This window comes from Monodelphis domestica, chromosome 3 (genome assembly GCF_027887165.1).
Source record: "Monodelphis domestica isolate mMonDom1 chromosome 3, mMonDom1.pri, whole genome shotgun sequence".
NCBI lineage: Eukaryota > Metazoa > Chordata > Mammalia > Didelphimorphia > Didelphidae > Monodelphis > Monodelphis domestica.
Window position 1 is genome coordinate 390,992,963 of NC_077229.1, and position 12,464 is coordinate 391,005,426.

The 12,464-nt window shown below is 35.0% G+C and overlaps 1 pseudogene; it reads right to left on the reverse strand.

Annotated features, from left to right (window-relative positions):
- Positions 1–1,498: 1,498 nt before the first annotated feature.
- Positions 1,499–12,464, reverse strand: part of LOC130458474 (FXYD domain-containing ion transport regulator 3-like) — a 114,089-nt pseudogene continuing 103,123 nt past the window's right edge.

Sequence of the window (12,464 nt, forward strand, 5' to 3'; positions counted from 1 at the left end):
GTATGTCACAAAGAAGCTCATGGCAGGAGGGGGGGAGAACATCAATACACAGGAAGGATAAAGAGGTTGGAGATAGGACTACCCAACACTTACATGCATTGAAATTGACCAAAAGAGGGAAGAACAATCCAATCCATTGGGTCAGCGAATAGATTTGTGCCCTATAGGGGAGTAGAAGGGTAACAAATGAACTGTTGGGGAGGGAAGCATTACAAGGAAGGGAGAGGTTAGGTGGTAGTTTTAGAAAGACTGTAGGGAAAATAAGGGGGGGGGGAAAGAAGGGAGGGAGGTAGAAAGGGAAGTAAAATAAGGGTGGGAACTAGGGGGACTGATTATAAACAAACATTGGTATAGAAGGAAATAGTGAAAGAAGAAAAGGCAGGACCAGGTGTAGAAATCAAAATGCTGGGAAATACACAGCTAGTAATCATGACTCTGAATGTGAATGGAATGAACTAACCCATAAAATACAAGCAAATAACAGAGTGTATTAGAATACAAAACCCTACCATATGCTGTATACAAGAAACACACATGAGGAAGGTAGATACATATAGGGTGAAAGTAAGAGGATGGAGCCAAATCTATTGGGCATCAACTGATAAAAAGAAGGCAGGAGTCTCAATCATGATATCGGATAAAGCCAAAGTAAAAATAAACCTAATTAAAATAGATAGGGAAGATAATTACATCCTGATAAAAGGCAGTATAAACAATGAGGAAATGTCAGTACTCAACATGTATGCACCAAATGGCATAGCATCCAAATTTCTAAGGGAGAACCTAGTGGAGCTCAAGGATGAAATAGATAGAAAAACTATACTAGTGGGATATTTGAACCTTCCTCTATCTGAACTACATAAATCAAACCAAAATAATAAATAAGAAAGAGGTAAGAGAAGTGAATGAAATCTTAGAAAAATTAGAGTTAGTAGATATGTAGAGATAAATAAATAGGGACAAAAAGGAATATACCTTTTTTTCAGCAGCACATGGTACATTCACAAAAACTGACCATGTATGAGGGCATAAAAATATTGGAAACAAGTAAAAAAGAGCAGAAATAATAAATGCAAACTTCTCAGACCACAATGAAATGAAAATAATACTTAGCAAGGGCACATGGAGAGGTAAATAAAAAATTAATTGTAAATTAAACAATATGATTCTCCAAAACCAATTAGCTAAAGAACAAATCCAAGAAACAATTAATAATTTCATTGAAGAAAATGACAGTGATGAGACACCCTTTCAAAAATCTATGGGAGGCAGCCAAAAGAGTACTCGGGGGAAAATTTATATTCTTGAGTTCATATATTAACATATTAAGGAGGGCAGAGGTCAATGATTTGGTCATGCAAATTAAAAAGCTAGAAAGTGAACAAATTAAAAATCCTCAGATGAAAACTAAATTAGAGATCCTAAAAATCAAAGGAGAAATTTAAAAAATTGAAAGACAAAGAACTATGGATTTAATATATAAGACTAGAAGCTGGTACATTGAAAAAACAAATAAAATATACAAAGTACTGGTCAGTCTAATTAAAAAAAGGAAAGAAAAAAACCAAATTGACACTATCCAAGATGAAAAGGGAGACCTCACCTCTAATGAAGAGGAAATTAAGGTAATCATTAAAAACTACTATGCGCAATTATATGGCAACAAATATGGCAATCTAAGTGATATGTATGAATACTTACAAAAATATAAATTGCCTAGACTAAAAGAAGAAGAAATAAATTACCTAAACAGCCCCATATCAGAAAAAGAAATTGAACAAGCCATCAATGAACTCCCTAAGAAAAACTCCCAGGTCCAGAAGGATTCACAAATGAATTCTGTCAAACATGCAAAGGACAGCTAACCCCAATACTATACAAACTATTTGACAGAATAATCCAAGAAGGGATTCTACCAAATTCTTTTTACGACACAAACATGGTACTGATCCCAAAGCCAGGCAGGTTAAAAACAGAGAAAGAAAACTATAGGCCAATCTCCCTAATGAATATAGATGCAAAAATCTTAAATAGGATACCAGCTAAAAGACTCCAGCAAGTCATCACAAGGGTTATCCACTATGATCAGGTAGGATTCATACCAGGAATGCAAGGATGCTTCAATATTAGGAAAACCATTCACATAATTGGCCATATAAACAAGCAAACTGACAAAAATCACATGATTATCTCAATAGATGCAGAAAAAGCCTTTGACAAAATACAACACCCATGCCTATTGAAAACACTGGAAAGTATAGGAATAGAAGGGCCTTTCCTAAAAATAATAAACAGTATATACCTAAAACCATCAGTAAAAATCATCTGCAATGGGGAAAAACTCAAAGCCTTCTCAATAAGATCAGGAGTCAAACAAGGATGCCCATTATCACTTTTATTATTTAATATTGTACTAGAAACACTAGCAGTAGCAAGTAGAGAAGAAAACGAAATTGAAGGTATTAAAATTGGCAATGAGTAGAGCAAGCTATCACTCTTTGCAGATGATATGATGGTCTACTTAAAGAATCCTAGAGAATCAACCAAAAAGCTAGTCAAAATAATCAACAACTTAAGTAATGTTGCAGGATACAAAATGAACCTACATAAGTAATCAGCATTTTTATATATCTCCAACCCATTTCAGCAGCAATAATTAGAAAGAGAAATTCCATTTAAAATCACCCTAGACAATATAAAATACTTAGGTATCTATCTGCCAAGACACAGGAAATATATGAACACAACTATAAAACACTCTCCACACAATTAAAACTAGATCTAAACAATTGGAAAAGCATTGATTGCTCATGGGTGGGACGAGCTAACATGATAAAAATGACCATTTTATCCAAATTTATTTACTTATTTAGTGCCATTCTCATCAAACTACCAAAAAACTTTTTTTTTTCTGAATTAGAAAAAAAACATAACAAATTTCATTTGGAAGAACAAAAGATCATGGATATCCAGGGAATTCATGAAAAAAATGCGAAGAAAGTAGTCTTACAGTAACAGTTCTCAAACTATACTATGAAGCAGTGGTAATCAAAACAATTTAGTACTGGCTAAGAGACAGAAAGGAGGATCAGTGGAATAGACTTGGGGTAAATGACCTCAGCAAGACAGTCTATGATGAGCCCAAAGATCCCAGTTCTGGGGGCCAAAACCCACTATTTGATAAAAACTTCTGGGAAAATTGGAAAACAGTATGGGAGAGATTAGGTTTGGATCAACATCTCACACCATACACCAAGATAAAATCAGAATGGTTGAATGAACTGAATATAAAGAAAGAAACTCTAAGCAAATCAGGTGAACACAGAATCTTATACTTGTCGGATCATTAAGAAAGGAAAGACTTTAAAAACCAAGGAAGAGCTAGAAAAAATCACAAAATGTAAAATCAATAATTCTGATTACATCAAATTAAAAAGGTTTTGTACAAACAAAACTAATATATCTAAAATTAGAAGGAAAGCAACAAATTAGAAACAATCTTCATTAAAAAACCTCTAACAAAGGTCTAATTACTCAAATGTATAGAGCTAAACCAATTGTACAAAAAGCCAAGCCATTCTCCAATTGATAAATGGACATGGGACATGAATAGGCAATTTTCAGTTAAAGAAATCAAAACTATTAATAAGCACATGAAAAAAGTGTTCTTCATCTCTTATAATCAGAGAGATGCAAATCAAAACAACTCTGAGGTATCACCTCAGACCTAGAAGATTGGCTAACATGACAGCAAAGGAAAGTAATGAATGCTGGAGGGGATGTAGCAAAGTCAGGATATTAATGCATTGCTGTTGGAGTTGTGAATTGATCCAACCATTCTGGAGGGCAATTTGGAACTATGCCCAAAGGGCACTAAAAGACTGTCTGACCTTTGATCCAGCCATAGCACTGCTGGGTTTGTACCCCAAAGAGATAAGGAAAAAGACCTTGTACAAGAATATTCATAACTGCGCTCTTTGTGGTGGCCACAAATTGGAAAATGAGGGGATGCCCATAAATTGGGGAATGGCTGAACAAACTGTGGTATATGTTGGTGATGAAATACTATTGTGCTAAAAAGAATAATGAACTGGAGGAATTCCATGGAGACTGGAACAACCTCCAGGAATTGATAAAGAATGAGAGGAGCAGAACCAGGAAAACATTGTACATAGAGACTGATAAACTGTGGTACCATCGAATGTAATGGATTTCTCCATTAGTGGCAATGCAGTGATCCTGAACAACTTGTAGGGATCTATGAGAAAGAAAACTATCTACATTCAGAGGAAAAACTGTGAGAGTAGAAACACCAAAGAATATCAACTGTTTGAATACATGGATCGAAGGGATATGGTTGAGGATGCAGACTCTAAATCAACATCCTAGTACAAACAGCAACATGGAAATAGGTTCTGATTAGGAACACAAGTAATACCCAATGAAATTGCACATTGGGTGTGGGAAGGGGAGGGAAATAATGTGATTATTGCAATTAAGGAATAATCTTCTAAATTGACTAAATAAACTAATTCAAATGGAAAAAAAGAATCAGTTTAATAAATGACATGAATACCTAAAAAAATAAAAGTATGTCTTCACACCAGACTTTAGAACTTCTTTTGGTTCCTTAATATTTTTAGAACATAAAGCTATACCACTAATGCTTTCCATTTGTTTTCTCCTTTGTTACATTATGGGATTATCATCTTTTCTGAACATACTTGCCATTCGTAACATCTTCTAAGCCACTTCTAACATGTACATTCTAATCGGTAACATATCAAACTTTATTCAGTCCATTGTTCAACTTTGCATCACCCCTTGGGTTCAACTGCATTCATAGGCTTCCTTTATTTGTGTACACTGGAAGAATACTGGCATTTATAAGTTGAGTTTTTTTTAACTCCTATTATGTTGGGCTGTGATGGAATCTTGATACTCTGCTGATAGTATATTCAGTATTGGAACACATTGAAATACTAATAGTATAACAACAGGAGATAAACTTATATGTAGCAGGAGAAAGACAATAAGGAAGGGAATTAAGGATAGATACCAGGAGTTTATTCAGGTGAGTGAAACTCTCTCACTGAATTCACCATCATAATCCACCAGCTAAGCATCAGAATACCTGGCATGTCATGACTTCTCTTTGTTCAGGAAACCAAGAAGTGATGTCAACAACCTAATATTTTATCATGTCTAATTTTCCTTGATATTCCTGCTCCTTTGAACACAATTGATCATTCTCTCCTCTTCCTTTTTTCTCCCTTCATTACATATTTTTGGGTCAATGTCTTCCTCTTTCCTATCTGACCACTCTTTTTAGGTATCAGATCCTTTTTCAGTTTATGCTGTACAACTAAAGTCATCTCTCAAGTTTCTGTTCTGGGTCTTCTTCTCCTCTCTACCTATACTATTTCATTTGGATTGCCTCAGCTCCCATGGGTTTAATTTTTAATTTTAATTGGTTTCCTTAAGTTAATCTAGTCTCAGAAAAGATCTTGATACCTGTTACAGAGAAGGGATTCATATAATGTTCTAATAGCAACTTTGAATAACTGAAAGCAATGTATAATTTTCCAAACAAAATCCATACTTCTCTCTTACTTTGGCATGATATTGATATTGTAAAGCATAATAATAAGTAGTGGTGAAGATATAGAAAAATTTGATCATTGTTGATAAATAATAGCTATGAATAAAGGAAATTCACCTAACATATATTTTCCCTTTGTACTTTTAGTTGCTATTCCTATATAAGTATTAGGAAAAGTACACAATACCCACCCTGAAGTTCTAAGAGGAAAGCAGTAATTGCCTGTTTCTTTTGTACAACCCTTGGTATTTAGCAAAATTCTTTTCACAGAATTGGTATACAAAAAATTCTTGCTGTGTGAATGAATGAAATAACCAGTCTTCATGCCCACAAGAGAAAATTGAAATTAAAAGTGATTGGTCTGTAATTTTCTGGGAGTTCCAAGGAACTCATGTATTTTAAGGTATTACTCCTCATTGCATTTATTCCTCCCTAGCTGATCCTCTCTAGCATTTAAAACCTATTTAATTTCTTTCAGATATACCTAGAGTCCCTGTGTTCATAACATTCTTTTGTCTGAAGGTCTACTTGGACTGATTATAAAATTATTCTCTTTGCCTAGGCCTAGGCCCTTTAGAATCTCTCAGTCCAATGGGTTTCTTCATTAAATTTGATGAGTTTTGTTTGAATGTATTTTTTAATGTTTGGGTTTTTTTCTTGAAAAAGGAATTTATGTAAGAAGGAAGGGGTTATATGACTGGAATCCCTCCCTGTCTACCCCCATCCATTCTGTTCTCCCCCTCACTAACCACTTCTAGGACATCTTAAGATGATGATCTCAGAATGGCTTAATTATAAAATAAATGTAAAAACAAACAAACAAATATCTATCTCTTCTATCTTGGGCTAGGGGCAACAGCAGAATGATGGACCAGCAGTGACTGAAAGGCTCTAGGCAGAAGGATAAGGAAGTAGGTGATGTACAGGGGATGTCCAGGAAAAGGGTAACTCTTTCCCTTGTGGGGAAAAATGAGGTCTTCAGGTTCTGGAGAGGCTGGTTCCAACTTAGCAGTTACTGGCAGAGCCTGGTGCATTGGGGGATGTGATTTCTCTTGCCCTAGGGTTGTGCTTCTGGCTGATTTGCATTTACATTTGCCACTCATGTGAACAATGATGCCAATGGCACACCAGATGCCATTTTAAACCACACTGCCCACATGAAAATTGTGCCAATCATAATAGAAAGGACTGCCCTTATCACCTGGATCACTGTCTTCTAAGGCAGGCAGGGATGCCATAATTAGTAAAATCCCTGCTGCTACTCTTTGCATCTTGGAATTCAGTAGTTGAGCCCTGATGGAGGAATGAGGAACCTGCCCTTTATGACAAGAAAGAGCTAGAGAGGTAGAAGGCACTGCTACTCTTTAATGTTTACTCATATCTCCAGAATCAAGTTCTGGATTTCAGCCTATACTTAGACCAAACTTTCCTCATCCTCATAGATAGCAGAGGAAGACTGCTTGATATTGATTTTGATGACTCTCTAGGCCAAGACTTCTGCAATAATTTCCTAGCTTGTTCAGGCTGGGCTGCTGGGCTGGTAATGACCTGGACCAGTCCTGGATCAGGCACTGTTGGCATAGATTCTGATCTTTCCCTGTTTCTTGCCCTAGACAGAGTCCCATCATCATTCCATGCTACACACTTCTCTGGCCTATGGCAGATAAGGCCCCTGAGTGACCAAAGCTTTGCTACTTTTGCCTATTTTCTTGTAGTAGAACCATATTTCACAAACTATTACATGCATTAATCCCATGGTTTTATTAAAATAACATTTTTCAACCTTTACATTTAGAAGTCATTTTAGCATTCTTTTTTAAAGTTTCAGTTCCAAAGTCTTTTCCTTCTTCTAATCCATCCTCACTTCTTCCCTGTATCCTGCTTCCCTGAAATGTCAAGGAATACAACATAAATTTTACATATGTAAAGCATTTTTCAATATGTCATCTTCTGGAAGACTTCTCAAATAGAAATAAAAAAACAAGAAAGAAAATGAAATATAATATGTTTTAGTCTACATTCAGGCTTTCTTTCATGAAGAGTAGATAGCATTTTTTATCATGAGTCTATTATTGTTTTGGATCACTGTATTGCTGTTCATGAAGAAATATTTCTGTCACTATGTACAATATTCTGTTTCTGCTCACTTCACTTTGAATCAGTTCATGTAAATCTTTCCAGATTTTCCCATATTTTTTCTGCATGTAATTGAGGGATTGTGCATCAATTAGAGAATGGCTGAACAAGTTGTGGTATATGATAATTATGGGATACTATCATGCTATAAGAAATTCCATGCTTCTTCAGGAGATTCTGGCAGCCTTTTAGGAAATCTTGGACTAGATGGAGAAGTTATTACTGATTCTGTTTGTTGTTATTTTCATTATTTTAAAGTTAACTCCTAGTTCTTCTGATTTATTAGTGGCATTTTGTTAGCAAATTTGTTGGAGATATAGAATTCTCCAAGTCCTAATATTACTGCCAACTTTCTGCAACTTCTACAATTCTCCTGATATGAAAAGTAATGAAGTGAGATTGAAGAATGAGAAATGCTGGATTTGGCAATGAGATTATTGTTGTTGAGTCACTCAGTCATGTCTGACTCTTAATGACTGAATGACTCAACAATATATTGGTGTTGTTTGCCATTTCCTTCTCCAGTTGCCTTTATTTTACAGTTGAGGTAACTGAGACAAGCCAAGATTAAGTGACTTGTCTAGGTCACAAAGCTAGTTTGAGGCTAGATTTGAATTCCTATTTTCCTAGTACTCTATTCACTGAATTACCTAACTGCCCCTTGATAATCAGATACTTGATTTCAAGTCCTGGATCCACCATGGATTAATTGTGTAAAGTAGCTAAATAGTGTTGTGGACAGAGTGTTGAGCCTGAATTCAGGAAAATCTAAGTTCATTTCCTTAATTCCTCTAAGGTCACTATCTATTACCCTATATTTATTTGCCTTTTACAGTAAAACTACTTGAAAAGGGCCTCTATAATAGATACCTTCACTATTTCTCCTCTCTCTCTCCTTGACCCAAGTTCTGACAGCACCATTCCACTCGAATTGCTTTCTCCAATGTTATCAATGATCTCTTAATTGAGAAATCTAATGACCTATTAAGAGTTCTAATTCTCCTTGACCCCTCTGTAGCTCTGCAGATGACCCTCTCTTCCTTCCTTTTTCTCTTCTATAGATTTTTGGGATACTATTCTCTCTTGCTTCTCCTCTTTCCTATCTGACCATTCTTTCTAAGTTACCTTTGGCTGCTTCTCTTCCGGACCATGCTCTCTAATCATAGGTCTCCCTTAGAGTTCTTTCCTAGACTCTCTTCTCTTTTCCCCTTAAATTACTTCATTTGGTGAGCTCACTAGCTCACATTGATTTAATTACTATATCTATGCCAATGATGCTTAAATTTACCTATCCTGCCCCAATCTTTCTCCCAACCTCCAACCTCATATCCCCTATTGCCTTTCAAACATCTCAAACTGGATTTACAATAGACAACATGCCCAAAACAAAACTCATTGTTTCCTTAAACTCCTTTCTGTTTCCTTTCTCCTGCCTTCAACTTCCTATTCTCCTTATTAGTCTAGAGAACAGAACTATCCAGCGCATGACCTAGGAGCTACTATGATATTTGTCAGAGATCTATTCAACTCCTCACTATCTCTCACTCCCAATATTTAAAATGTTGCTAAAGCTTGTCAATTAAACCTCTGCAAATATCTCATTTTCTCTCCTCTAACACTGAAACCATTTTAGTGCAGACCTTCATTGCTTCATGCCTGAACTATTGAAAGGACTTGTTGCAATGTTAAGCCTCTCCTTATTCCAATGCATTCTTCATTTAGATAATGAAGTAATTTTCCTAAAATGTAAATCCAACCACATTGCTGTCTTACTCAAAACATTTACTCTCCTCAGATATTATCCCTGGCTTCCTTTAAGTCTCAACTAAAATATCACTTTTTACAGGGAAGTCTTTCCTAACCTCTCACAATTCTAGTACCTTCCCTCTGTTAATTATTTCCTATTAGTCATTTACATATGTTTATATATGTATGCATGTATGTATGTATGTAGCTTGTTTTGTATATATTTGTTCATGTCCTTATATTTGCATGTTGTCTCCCATATTGGATTATAATCACTTTTAGTGCAGGGACTTTTTATTTATTTTTTCTTTTTGTATGTCCTCGGTGTTTAGCACAGTACTTTTCACATAATAGGCAAGTAATAAATATTGACTTATTGATTGATATGACTTTGCATTTCATTATTTGGAGTCTCTATTTCCTAATTTATAAAAATTGAACAGTCAAATTAGATAGTCTCTGATAGATCTTTCAGCTCACATTTTGTGATCTGATCAATTCATGAACTTGCCTTGTCTATGAACATCAAAAAAAAGGAACTTATATATGACCATGTCTGTTGCAGGAGAAGAATAAAGTAGAAAATAAAATGTATCAAGATATTCCAAAATGGCAACATATACTTTAATACTTGTTAAATCCATTTCAAAAGTGGAAACAGAAGACTAAAAAAATATGGTTCAAAAATAAGAAACAAAAGACGTTAAAGGCTTGCAGACATCATCACAGTCTCACAGTTAGATATGATAAATACTTAAAAAATAAATCAGAAGACACTGGATATTGAATGAAAACACAAAAAAGTGAAACAGACTGTATATTAACATTTAGAGATATTTTTACTAATGTGAGTCACTAAAATAACTAACTCACATCATCCCAACAGCATTTAAGAATAATATTATAAGATAAAAATATAAGAAAACTGAAATAAGGTCAATCAATAGTTCACCACTTTTTTACTTTGACATCATTGTACCTGAGGTAAAAAAGAAATGATACTAAAGAAAATAACAGTGCAAACAAGAAGACCAAACAAAATTATACACAGATGACCATGTTGCAGGCAAATGAGTTTTAAGGTTATTGAAGGAAAGATTCTCAAAGTGTCTTAAAGAAGAAATCCCAAACAGTTGGAAAAACCATGGAAAATATTTCTACCAAATAAAAAACCTGACTGAAGATAAAAACTTCAAGCATACCTCCTTTCTCTAAAGCAAGCATGACTCCATGATGTCACTGACCTCAGCCTTGACTATCAATCAGGCAAGACCAGGTACTAGACATCTATTTGGCCACAAAGGCCTCTATACTCCATATTCAACCTCTTTCTGAGAGATTGATAGTAAAACCATATGTCAACATTGTCTTCATCACTGTCAAGTTTATGACAGTCTAAGCATGCACACAATAAAAACAAAATGGAAGAAGAATGTCTAATGTCCAAGATATGACAAGAAGCTTAATGTGAAAATATTATCAATGGATAATAAATTAGGTACAGAATTGAGTGGGAAAATATTTACATTTAGGAATTTTCTGGTATTTTTTATTGAACTTGGGTTTCTCCTGGAAATTTTTTGGCACTAATATTTCTACTGCGATATATGGAATAACATCATTTCTAAATTAATAATACATGACAGCCATTAATATGTAGAAGCATATTACCAAAGAAGAGTATTGTATATCAGAACTAGCATAAAATATTATATAAGAAATTGAACTATCCTAACCATTATAGTGAACAATCTGGATCTATGCTCAAAGGATTATAAAAACTATACATTCCCTTTGACCTAGCAATACCACTTCAAGGTCTGTATCCCAAACAGATAAAAGAAAATGGAAAAAGACCTTTTTGTACAAAAATATTTATAGCTGCTTTTTTATAGTGGTCAAGAATTGAAAACTGAAAGAATGCTCATCAAATGCTCTCCACCTCCAGAGAAAGAACTATTGGAGTTGGATGCAGATCAAAGCTTACTGTCTTTCACATCAGTTTATTTACAGTTCCATTTTGGGGTTTTGCTTTTATCTGATTATGTTCTTATAATAATGACCAATATACAAATGTGTTTTTTTATGATAATACATGGATTGCTCAAATCAAATTTCTTACCATTTCTGAGTAGGGGGAAGGAAGGAGATGGTTTGGATCTTGTAATTTTGGAAAATGTTATGTTGAAAATTATTATTACTTGTAATTGGGAAAATAAAATGCCTTTGAAGAAAAAGGAAAAAATTCTCAGAGAGATATATGAAAATTGTTTGGTCTTTTAATAAATATAAGGAATTAGAGATAAATAAGGGAATACAAACAATGTCATATAGGATAGGAAAACATGGGTGAGTTGAGAACTGTATTAGAAATAGGATACTGTGGAGATATTCTAGTTGTAATGACTGAGATACTCTGACTTGACTAGAGAGATACTAGGAGAAACCTAAGGGTGCCTAGTTGTAATGGAGATAGAGATACTTCTGAGAGATAGAGAGATACTACTAGAGGGGATACTCTGGAGTTGTCTATTGATCACTACTGATGACTGATATTTCCTACCCTCCACCCTTCACCTCCCAGTTATCCACCCATGCCCTCCTGCCTCCCTTCCCCTCCCCTCTGTTAGTCAGCCACCTTTCTATGTAACTCAAAGGTGAACTGTGAGGTTTAGAGAAGATACTTTTTCTCTCTTTCTCAGGTAAGGAGGTTTATTGGGGAAAACAGGACAAGGATGGAAATTGAGGTGAGAGGGATAGAGTTGGTCCTAGTCTATAAGGAGGGTTAGGAGGATTTTAGGAAATGTCAGTCCTGTTACAACTATGACACAAAAATCTGTCAGGAAGATGGTAAGACAACTGTTTTTCTTTCTTCTTCCTTCAAACTCAAATCTCAACTATACAATCAATTCTTCACACTCTAAGCCACCAACAAAAGTTAATTTCTTCTCAGCCTAATTCCAGGCCCCCCCCCCCCCCA